Below are 12,846 nucleotides of genomic sequence, written 5' to 3' on the forward strand. Positions count from 1 at the left end.
GCTTTGTCGTACTCATTGTTCTAATTGTGAATTACTCCAGGATAAAACAGCACTTTTAAAAATCATTCTAGGCATCCTCACCTGCAGTCCAACAGCGTTTATCTGCTCTGATGGCCGATGCATATCCAAGACATTTGTATGTAATGGTGAAGATGACTGTGGTGATGGAAGTGATGAAAAAGGCTGTGCTCCACCTTCCTGTGGCCCACACGAATTTCACTGCAATAGTTCAGAATGTATCCTGCTGAGTTGGGTATGTGATCCTAATGCTGATTGTGCTGATCAGTCTGATGAATCTCTGGACCAGTGCAAACACATTCTTCCTCCATTGACTTGTCCTCCAAATGAGATTCAGAGTGGTTCAGGCGAATGTATCCACAGTCATTGGTTTTGTGATGGAGATACTGACTGCAGAGATGGAACTGATGAAATTAATTTGCCGTAAGTCATTTATCTTCTTACACTACTAGTTTTTAAAAACAGCAGTTCATAAGAAACTACTAGCTTAGGACTGGTGGGAAGAAAGAAATATGGGTGAGGGATGCACATTAATGTAAACTGGCCACCATTTAATTAGACCCATCAAATAATGGAACAGGAATACCAGTTGACTCTTGAAACTTTCCATAATCAATTACATCATAGCTCATTTGTATACCAACTTTATTTATTTTTTACTCTGATAGCACGTACTCTTTTAAAAATCATTCTATATGTCTTTTTTGAATAGAGTTTTTCTGGTTTCCACTTGTGCTTAAAATTGATTCAAAAGACATAGACACAGTTTTAATTTGAGATTCCACCACAGAAGATTCCCATTTTATCTCTGCCAAGCCACTGTCAGTATTTTAACTAAGCTCATACTTGGATTTCTAAAAGAAAGTAAGCTTAGTTTTAATTTAAAGTGCAAAGATGAGGAAATCTGCAGATGCTGGAAATTCAAACAACACACTCAAAATGCTGGTGGAACACAGCATTTTGTGTATGTTGTTACAGTTTTAATTTGCCTTTGTTCTAGTGAGTCAGCAATGTGAATCTGTCCAAGGCTACTTGACGGCAGGTCATAAAATAGGCTGGTCAGCATATGGAAATCTTGCCTAACAAATCTGTTGAAAATTCTTTTGAGAAAATAACAGGCCGGACAGGCAAAGGAGAGGCAGTAGATGTTCACTTGGTTTTTCAGGAGTCCTCTGATAAGGTGCTGCAATGAGACTGCATTACCTAAGAGCCTATAGCATTACAGGAAAGATACTGGCATGGGTAGAAGATTGGCTGACCAGCAGGAGGCAAAGAGTGTGAATAAAAGGAGCCTTTTCTGGTTGGCTGTCAGTGACTAATTGTGTTCTGAAGGTGGTGCTGGGACAGCTTCTTTTCACGTTATGTCAATGATCTGGATGACAGAATTGGTGGCTTTGTGGCTAAGTTTGCAGATGATACAGAGGTAAGTGAAGGGGTAGGTTGTGTTGAGGAAGCAGGTGGTCTGCAGAGGGATTTGGACAGCTTAGGAAAATGGGCAAAGAAATACATTATCAGGAAGTTTATGGTCGTGCACTTTGGTAGAAGGAAAGAAGATGTAGACTATTTTGTAAATGGGGAGGGAGTTCAGAAATGAGAGGTAAATTGGGACTTGGGAGTACCAGTGCAGGATTCCCCAAAGGCTAGCTTACCAATTGAGTTGGTAGCACTCTGCCCAAATCCCCACACATTTCAACTCCCTCCCCCCAACCCCCCAATCAACAGGATGCGATTTTAAGGTGTAGGAAAGGACCAGAAGATCAATTTTAGGTATACAAAATTGAAGTACTTGGATGTGGTAGAGCAGGAATCGTTCCCCAAAACAAGACCTCAAACTATAGAGCGTCTTTGCAGTAAGTGTGTGGGGTTGTTGGGGGGGGGGGGGAGGAGAGTGGGGAAAGGTTTAGAGGAGATCTGAGGAAAATGTGATTTAGTCATCTGGAGACTGGCTGGAAACTTAAATCCTTGAATGTAACTGAGGCAGGTATTTGCCATTCAAATAATATCCAGATGAGCATATGAACAGCATTGGCTGTTGGTAAATAGGATGCTTGGTTTGACTGAAAGGGCAGGTTCAAGTTCTGTATGATTGACAAACAACTAGTCATTGTTTAGAGAATATGTACACAATGCTGGAAGAACTCAGCAGGCCAGGAAGCATCCGTGAGATAAGAGGAGTTCTTCCAGCGTTGTGTACATATTCTTTGATCCACAGCATCTGCAGTTGTATTTTTGTGTTTTCAGTCATTGCTTAGGTTTGGATGCAGTGCCTAATAGTGTTGTAGCCTCAGGTCATTGGATACCTTTGCATAAATGGGCCAGACATGAACTTACTGGATTGTTCTTCAAGAGTTGATTTATATTGATGGTTTGAGTGGCCTATGCTTGACTTCCAGCTGGATGATCTTGCACTTCCCCAATAGTGAAGTTCAATTGGTATTTTTCCCCCATTTTATTTGTACCACCTCTGACTCATTGAGGTGGTAATGACGGCAAACTTTACAATTGTGACATAAAACTGAGCAACTGAGCAACACTGTGATATGGATAATTGGAAATATAAATTTAAAAGTTGCTTTCAAAATTTCACCATAGCTTTACGATTGTCTTTTCCGAAGCTTTATCAACAATGGAATCAAGTTTCAGGCATTTGAGGACCAGTCTCATTAAAGTATCCACAATACAATGTCACATAGTTTGGAGGACTTACTACCTAACAGGCACTGAGTTTTAATAATTTTAATGCTGATTCCAATTTCAATTGTATTGCACTTTAATCATATTTGCCTACTGAAATGCTAACTGTGTCTGCTTACTGACTGTCCTCTGCAATCTTGATGTACAATTTGCAAATCAGGGAGGTGAAATTTTAGAAATCTGAGGTAGCCATGCAAATCCTTGAGCATTACATCCTGCTAGGTTGACCTAGATATTTGACTTCTGTCTCCCTGACATTTGCTGGCTTGTGCTAAGACACCTGCAACTCCCCTTCAGAACTCATCTAGTGCACCAATATTACACAGAAGCTTTCCAAACATCAGTCCAGTCAACTTATGAAACTTTGCTATTTTTCATTCGGTGTTGATTTGCTCAATTTTGAATTTAATTACTGAGCACTGAGATAATGCATTTGATGGAGATTAAAGTAATTGAAATGCTGCTTGTGCAGTATTTCCCAAAGGGAGCAGAAACCTTAGTTTGATTTGGATGATGTTGGAGTTAAGCAGCACTTGCTGCTTTTTGGATGCTGTATTTTAAATGTGGGTATTCTGTTATTGAGGTAGCTTTATTTTCTGCAGCTCCTCATACATGTGGATCAGATCACTTCAGATGTGGTGTTGGTGCCTGCATTCAGAATTACAGGAAGTGTAATGGACAAAGAGACTGTCTTGACGGGAGTGATGAAGTTGGTTGTGGAAGTGGTAAGTGCTGAATGTTCTGAGTTTTTTTTCAAATATCTTTTGTATTCTACATTAAACATTCTTTTTTCCCCCTTCCAGCTGCAGTGTGCAATGAACGTATTGACTTCAGATGTGGAAGTGGAGAATGTATTAATATAACAGAAGTGTGCAATCGACATCAGGACTGCAAAGACTGGAGTGATGAACCTGCCCAAAAACGTAGTAAGTAGTGAACTTGTTATGTAGAGTTTAATTACTTCTGGTTTTAAATATCCCTCAAGCTTAACATGCTTGAAACACAACAAACAATTTGTGTTTTGACATTCAGAATTTTAAATGTTATAGACAATAGACAATAGATGTAGGAGTAGGCCTTTCGGTGCTTTGAGCCAGCACCACCATTCAATGTGATCATGGCTGGTCGTCCACAATCAGTACTCTGTTCCTGCCTTCTCCCTATTATGTTTTATATATTCAACTAATTTGAGCTTTATTATTTTGATTTCAAAAATCTTCAGCCTTATCTTTGAAACAAGTGGATATTAGTGATTTAATGATGTTAAGTCTGTAGAGTTTCAAATGATCAACAATCAGATGTAGCATGTTACTAACGTCAAAGTTGTCATTGGGTGGGTATCACCATTAGAGCACCTTTGCAACAGCTTTTTAGCCAGAATATGAATTGTGGCTAAGCAACACGTTTGACCACTTAATTGATTCTTCCCACTTATATTTTGGTGCCCAGCCCTGCACTGGTATTGTAAGAAGAAACATTGGGGGTGATGGAAATTAGAATCTCTTGGAGAACCTTCATCGCATTTGAGGCTTACCTGTGATTCCATGTTGAGTAGATATTATGGACTTAATCAGCACTTGAAAGAGTATTTTTAGTCATGATTTAACTGGGAGATGCAGAGTGATCATTTTTTTTCCAGATGTGAAGGAATGCCTACTGAATCAAGGTGGCTGTTCTCATATCTGCAAGGATCTGGTTATTGGCTATGAATGTGATTGTCCTGCGGGTTTTAAGTTAAATGAGAAAACCTGTGTTGGTAAGTTGACTCTGATTCCTTTTCCACAAGTTGATTGATCCATGGCTCATGTAAAAGTTCAAGGTAATTGATGTTTTACTTGTAGGTGGTGATGAGTGTGAAAATCCTGGAGCCTGCAGTCAAACTTGGAAGGAAGCTTTCTGTGTGAATGCCAAAGTGGATATCGCGTTGATCCAGCGAGTGGAACTTGCAAAGCTGTGGGTAAGTGTTCACTGAAACCCTGAGGACTGTGCAGTGTACCGCACTTCACTGAAGCTCACAGTTTTGTTTTAACTGTATTTCTCACAACACAGTCTTGGTAGTTTTGGTAGCAAGTTTCTGCAGATGATGGAAATCTGGAGCAAGTCAGATTACTGGAGGAACTCAGTGGGTTAGTAGCATCTGTAGAGGTAAAAGAATTGTTGACATTTTGCACCTTGCTCACAGAGTTCCTCAGACAGTTTGGTGTATTATGTATCTCTGCAGAAAGCCACAAGTTGAAAATTCATTCCAGAAGGGCTCTCCCAACCTTCATTTGCTTTGTTTTGATGGAAAACTATCAATTCTGTTCAACTTGGCACAGATACACTTGATACTTATACCCTTCAGTACCAAATAAATTCATGTGAACTAAGTTCCAACCTCTTTTCTGGCTTCTGATGATCAGAGCACCTTGACTGATCTTTCTCCCCCTCACCTCAGCTCCAAACCTATTTGACTGGAACACACTCAACGCTGGAGGAACTCAGCAGGTCAGGCAGCCTCGATGGAAAAGAGTACAGTTGACGTTTCGGGCCGAGACCCTTCAGCAGGACTGGAGAGAAACAGATGAGGAGCCAGAGTAAGAAGGTGGGGGAGGGGAGGAAGAAACAGGGTGATCGGTGAAACCAGGAAGTGGGGAAGAGGGGTGAAGTAAAGAGCTGGGGAGTCATTTGGTGAAAGGGATAAAGAGCGGGAGAAGGGTTCATCTGCTAGAGGACAGAAGGCCATTGAAGAAAGAAAAGGGAGGAGGAGCCCCAGATGGAGGTGATTGATAGGTAAGGAGATGAGGCGAGTGAGGGAATGGGGAATGCTGAAGGGGGGTGGGGGTTCATTACCAGAAGTTTGAGAAATTGCTGTCATTCCATCAGTTTGGAGGCTACCCTGCTGGAATAAAAGGTATTGCTTCTCCAACCTGAGTGTGGCCTCATCACAACAGTAGAGAAGATCATGGGCTGACTTATTGGAATGGGAATGGGAAGTGGAATTAAAATGGGTGGCCACTGGAAGATCCCGCTTTTTCTGGCAAATGGATCGTAGGTGCTCAGCGAAGCGGTCTCCCAGTCTACACTGGGTATCGCCAATGTACAGGAAGCTACACTTGGAGGACTGGATAATTGTACAATTTCTCCTTTTATAACAGGATATTCTTGAGTGATTCAGTCGATATGTTTTTCATGTTTCACCTACAGTATGAATTTGGTAGCAAAAGTGGTGTATAGTGGGATCTGTTTCTATAATATGTAGAATGCCATAGCCCATTCATTAAGTTGATGATTGATTCTGTTTTATTTTTGTATTTATTTTCCTCTTCCCAGGATCATATTTTGGCCTTGAATATAGTGCACACATCCTTAATCAAAGTTAACATCTATCTGAATTCTAAAGTACTATCTCTTACGTTGGACTGTTCCTGGGGTGCAGTTTCATTCCTCTAGGGAAAATTTTATCAGTTGAGAATTTACACTAGTTCTATTGCAGCACAAACAAAATTTTGCTTTAATTTATTTCATTGTATTTGTTGTATATTGAATAATCTTTATTCCCTAATTGTAATTGTAAGCCAGTCACTTGAACTATTTGACAACGTATGTAGGAACATTCGGTAGATTTCATTTCCTCAATCCTATTCAGCTTTTGAAATGGGACAAGTGGTAGCAAATGTCCAATGACCTGTTGCTTATTCCTGTGATCAGAAGTCATTGCTTCCGATCCTTTTTGTGCATCATTTATTAATCTCTGATATGTCAGTTTGTGTAGTACTTGATGAATGATTCTCAGTGGACAAGAGGTTTCATTTGCCTTTGTCTAAACATTGCATGGAAATCTCCTCTCCCCGATGCAGATTAGTGATACAATCCAATGATGAGATGGAGTGATCTACTACACTTAAGACTATTGTGCTCACTCATTACTTTCTCTGGATTCGTGTACGGCCTTAATGCACCGATCCAGGAGAAGGTGCTCGTTAACTAGCAGCAAATCCATTTCATTCCCGTAGTGTAACCAAGAGCTGTCTCTAGACACAAAACTGGTCAGTCTATAGTTGGGAACTGAATTGTAGCCTCCTATAATGTCTAGTCTTCTAGGCCTACTAGTGACATTTCTGACCAAGTTGCAGCAATTTATCTGAATTTGCTACACAAATTTGTACAAATAGACATCTCCACTGAGAATGTACTTGAAATCTACTATGCCTTCAATAAAGTCAATATTGATCTAATTAGGTTTGACTTTAAATAGCCAATTGATTTATACATGTTTTGTCCAGCCATTGTATTCTGATTCAGTTAAGCATGGATTGACACTCCAGTACATTCAATTTGAAAGACTGTGAAAACAAGAACTGGCTTCCTTTGCAAATGTGCCCAAGCTGTTTGCAATTGAGCTTTTACCTACCAAAGTGGCTTTTGAGGATGTGTGACATGATTCAATTGCTTGATGGGTACTTTAGTCTATAATAGCAAAAGAATAATGTGATTGAAAACCCTGGGCACTATTCACAGTAATATGTGGTTAATCTGCATTTTCATCGTCTGATTTGGAGTACAATGGACAAAGGTCCTAATGACATCTTTATTAGTCATTTCACTGTTTTCTATTTGAGTTGGTTTGCTCTATATTCTCAAAGGAGGAAACATTTTGGTGTGAAGAGGAGTATCATGTATTGAAACTTGCAATAGGGTATTTTTCCATCTTTCAAAGAGCCACTGTTCCTTTGTAGGAGAAGAACCTTACTTAATCTTCACCAATCACCATGATATCAGGAAACTTGGTCTGCATCACAAAGAGTATGAGCCATTGCTTGCACACCTGAGAAATGTTGTTGCACTCGATGCTGATATTGCAGAGAAGAGAATCTTCTGGGCTGACATGGGAGAGCGTGCAATCTTTAGGTAAAATCAATGCTAATTTTATCTTCATGTAGCTATCCAAATTACTTGACCTGATTGAACAAATTCTGAACTGGTATTGAATACTGTGTGACCAAAATTGTTGGGAGTTTATTTTGGATTTGGCATTTTGATGCTTCACCTTTTGTGATAGTAGTAAAACTGTTTTGATAGGATTTTCAATGAGATCAGTTGGTGAAGTTCTGTATTTGACTATAACGTGTTTTGATCTTTCTTATTATGTAAACTGAATTAGGGACAATTTTCAATGGTGCTTACTGCACAGTGAAGCAAACAATTTAGTTTTACTAATTCACTACCTTTGTGCATTAATGATGAAGCAAAATTGGTGGATGAATGACATCTTGTATATTTTGTAAAAGTTTTTTTTGTTTGGCACAAAATAACTATCTGATCATTTACTATTGCAGTATGCTAATGGACAGCAACAAAGGCAACCGTGATATTTCCAGAATAATTAACAACATACGCATTCATGTGGGAATTGCAGTGGACTGGATTTACAACAACATATACCGGACTGATATGGGTGCCAGAACTATATCTGTAGCAAGCTATGATGGAAGGCAAATGAAGACTCTGTTTGACAGTAACTTGAGGGAGCCAGCCTCTATAGCAGTTGATCCACTGTCCGTGTATGAAGCTTACTTTTAACATACTGTAACCCATCTGCACACTTGAATAGTCATCTGGTCCAATTTTGACCTGGAATGTTTTTAATTTGATAAACATAGATGCTAATTCTTTACAGTTCACATCTACAATTGTTTTTCCACACTTGTTATGTTTATAATAGATGTTATTGTCCGCTGCATTCTCACTTTCTAGCACACTTTACGCCCCAATTTCTGAATACATTTTTGTCAGTAAGGTAAAGAATTTTACCATGTCCATTCTAATTACCCTCTAATCATGCCCTACAACAAAATGTTTATTATAAGTATTCTAAGAGGAACAGTATCTCATATTCCACCTGTCAAAATTAGACATAATACACTGAATTCTCTAATTTAAGATGTTACTTCAACACTGTCCCTTTTCCTCTTTCCTCATGATCTACCATTCCTCCTATATGGCATCTATCAGCTATTTTTTTGCCCTCCTTCTGCCTCACCCACTCTTCTCACTCCCTTACCCACCTCGTTTAGGGTGCATGGTCCACATTCTGATCAGGTTCCATCTGCAGCCATTTCCCTCCACCTATAATCTCTCGGTCTCTGCTTTTTTCCATTCTTCCATCCTCCATCTTCCTGCTAACCCTTGCCTGGCTCCACGTATCACTTGCTAGTTCTTGCTTCACCCCTTCCCTCTCACTACCTTGATACTGGCTGTCCACCACCCCCTCCACCCCAAACTTTCAGTCCACATGAAGTGTTTCATTCCAATGTTCACTGCCCTTTCCTCCACAGATGCTGCCTGACCATCTGATCTTCTCTAGTGGGTTTTGCTTTATTCTAAGTATCACTATTTCTCCTGTTCTAATAGCACAAGAACTTTTCTTTTGTCATGACCATACAGCCTTTTTGCTTATGAAGGTCTGCATTTGCATGCTTTTGTATGCAGTTTTTTGAAAATGGCAAAGCAAGTTAATAAAACAGTGAAAGCATACCAGATCCAGGGTTATAAATAGAGTCAGAGTGCAAGAGGAATGGAACAACATCAAACTTTGTATAAGACACTCAGTCTATTTCATGCAGAATATTAGGAAAGGTTCAGTGGATCTGTAGAAAAGGGAATGGTTAATATTTTGTATCAAGCCCCTGCACCAGATCTCTTTCCACAGATGCCATCTGTTTTGTGCATTTCCAGTGCTTATTTTTAAATTCAGTACCTGGAGTGTTTTACTTATCTTCTAGCTTAGGCACGAGGATAGTCTATTGCTGAGCATTGGAAGTAAGGTTTGAGTGCAAAAGAAATTTGCCAAAGTATATCCCATTTGGACCTCCAGGAGAACCACAAACTTGTCATAGGGTTTGGAGGCTTGTATGTCTCAATGACCCAGAGAGCTGTTTTGGCAGGAGTCAGGGCCTTGCGCTTTGACTCATGGTAGGGTCACCCATGCCAAACAGGTCAAAGGATGGAGGTCAGACTAAGAGTGATCCACCGGTCTTCCAGGTTTGATGGTTCATCTCAGGGCTACCAACCCTACTGGTCAAAAAAATTGCATTACTGACAGTCGTAAAAACCAAGAAGAAGCTACCGGTATGATGAGGGAAGCCCTGACCCACCATCAAGATAAAGACCAAAATTGTTTTTTGGAATGTACGAACCATGTTCAACACCGGCAAGGTGGCACAGATGGACAGAGTCTAGCTGCCTAAAGGCAGCAACTGGTGAAACAATTTTATGCTTGGGAAGGGATGATAGTCAGCATCATGATTGTGAAGAGAGGTATTGAGAAGTGCTTGCTGGAGTGGAAGCCAATCAATTAACCAATGGCTAATGAGAGTCAGATTGAAAGGGAAGCAAGAGAACATAACTGTGATAAACTGTTGTGCTTCAACTAATAAAAGTAACATTGAAGTGAAGGACGCTGTCTGTGAACAGCTGCACTCGGAGGTAGTGTTAGCACCACACTAACTTCACCTGCACAGTTGGGGACTGCAATTTGAGCTTTGAAGTCAAGATGGGTCAGGCAAGGCTGTGTAATGTTGGTGATTTTATTTAACCTAGTGATTGGGTTATGAGGCAAAATACGGAAGATAAGCAGAGATGCTTTAGGTGGACTCTGTTCTCTACTTTAGAAAATTGGCTTTGCGGAGGACCTCGCATTACTTTCACGTACGTGCCAGCATAGACAAGAGAAAACTCTGCACCTGTGCACCTGTGGACAGGTTGGACTCAGAGTCCGTCAGAGAGAGATTGAGACCATGACCCTCGTGAGCCGTCTCCTCCTGTCAAGACATCAAATTACTCGCAGATTTGCCTGCCTGGGCAGCATCATTCAGCAGGACGATGGGAGCAAAGATGACATCTAGTGCAGACTCCGCAAAGCTAGAATCACCTTCAGATCGATGAGCAACATATGGAGATCAACCAAGTACAGTGATTACACAAAGGCGAAGCTGTGTTCTGCCCATACCCTGATACAGGTCAGAATACTAGCACATGACAGTAAATGACCTTGCCATTCCACACCATGAGCCTCCAAAAAATCCTCTGTATTTTCTGGCCAAGGAAGATCTCCAACCACACCCTACTCCCTTGGTGTCCCAAAGAGGGACATTTTGGAGATTGATTGGGCAAGTTTTGAGAAGAGAGGCCAACTCCATCATCAAGACAGCACTTCATTGGCCCCCTGAAGGATGGAGGAGACCAAAGACACCTTGGTGAAATACCACAGAGGCAGGAATGAGGACCCTGAACCACTCCTGGGGCACCATAGAGAAGATGGCCAAGGACAGACAGAGATAGAGGACCTTCATTGCTGTCCTATGTGCCAGTGGCATAACAGTCAGCAGCTAACTAACTAACTCCTCTTGGAACAGGAGGTTGGAAGGTGATTTGAGGTGGTTAATTGAAGAATATAGTGAAAGGCATTCAGGAGATAGAATGAAGCTGATTGGCTAAAACTTGAGCGCTGAATCATTGTGATGCAGTGCGCTGCTGGGGTGGGACTGGAGGCAGATTTGGTACTATCAATTAAGCTGGTAAAGTATATGAGACTTCTCAGAACAGTGCAAGGTTGAGGGGAATTAATTAGATTGCTCTTACTGGTATAAGCATGATTCACCAAATGGTTGCCTGTGCTTTAACTATTGAATCTAATTACCCCTTTAACAAGAATGCATGCATTCCCAACTTCAACCAAACAAATTTGTCCTTATTCCATAGCACTGCCTCTTTGAAGTACAGTTAAAAGAACAGCATGCAGTTTTGAGTTTTCCATAGCTGATTCTATCAAGACACATCTTGACACGTTTTGAATAAAGGTCAAATTAATTCCATTCTATTCAAGTCATGCTGAGCTAGGGAATGTAATCTTGATTCAGATCGGAATTTTTTTTTTTAGAAAGATTGAGCTGAGACATTTTGCATTATAAGCGTGCAAGTGTTGATTTGATTTTTGCAACCTTTAGACATTTTTAAGTGCAGGTGACGATAAGAGATTGAAAGGGGTCTGTTGGCAAGTCTACTGGAGGTGTGGGGAAAAAATTGTTATTCTGGATGCCACAATTAATACTTTCTTCTAATGTGTTCAGTTGTCAAGCATGATTTGATGTGCTCTTTTTGGCACTTTAAACATAAAGGTATATGTATTGGTCAGACCGGGGTGAACCAGCAGTAATTGAAAAAGCAGGAATGATTGGTATTGATCGCAAGCTCCTCGTGACCACAGACATCCAATGGCCAAATGCCATTACACTCGGTGAGTAAATTTGTATGTGTGAATGTAGACTTGAGTTTATAAAAGTTGGAGCCTGGTTAGTTCAATTCAACACCCACAGATCGTGTGAAAAACCGACTCTATTGGGTTGACTCCAAGCTGCACACACTGTCAAGTATAGACATGGTTGGAGAAGATAGAAGAACTGTGTTGTCTTCACATGGATTTCTTGGTTATCCCTTTGGTGTGTCCTTGTTTGAGGTATGTAAAAACCGAAGTAAAGCTTTTCAAACAGAGTTGGCTGAGGACGGGTGGTGTAGTAAATTGAGCAGCTTGTACAGGAAGCAGCAGACTCCAGTAGAGATCAGTACTTTGATACAGGAGCATGTGTATAGTCGTGTATTAATGAAACTGTTCCAATACAGTGGGGGAGATAATAATCCTTAGTCTTTTAAGTGCATTATTTGCAGCTTGAAATTCAAAAAAAATCTGAAAATACTTGATCAGTCTTCAACTTAAGTTGCTAAGTATTTCCACAGCTGCTGCCTAACCTGCAGTTCAATTTGTTGATTGTTTTAGATTGCCTGTGACTGTAGTTTCTCACTTGAGCAATTAATCAATTTCATCTTAAGTAAGGCAAGTTGTGGATACCCAGCAAGCCCATAAGAATTTTGAGATGCCCATTCAAAAGTGCAGGACACTGTTAGAAAAGGTGAAGCATCATGAATATTAGAACCATAGAACCAGAGAACATTACAGCACAGAAACTGGCCTTTTGGTCTTTTTTGGCTGTGCCGAGCCATTTTTCTGCCTACCATTTACCTTGTATGTTCTACCTTGGTTTGACCTTCTGAAGTGCAATACCTCACACTTGTCCGCATTAAACTCCATCTGCCATT

The 12,846-nt window shown here is 40.4% G+C and overlaps 1 pseudogene; it reads left to right on the forward strand.

Annotated features, from left to right (window-relative positions):
* The window catches only part of LOC132394757 (very low-density lipoprotein receptor-like), a 53,804-nt pseudogene that overhangs the window by 14,443 nt on the left and 26,515 nt on the right, over positions 1-12,846 (forward strand).

Source organism: Hypanus sabinus, chromosome 5 (genome assembly GCF_030144855.1).
Source record: "Hypanus sabinus isolate sHypSab1 chromosome 5, sHypSab1.hap1, whole genome shotgun sequence".
NCBI classification, from domain to species: domain Eukaryota; kingdom Metazoa; phylum Chordata; class Chondrichthyes; order Myliobatiformes; family Dasyatidae; genus Hypanus; species Hypanus sabinus.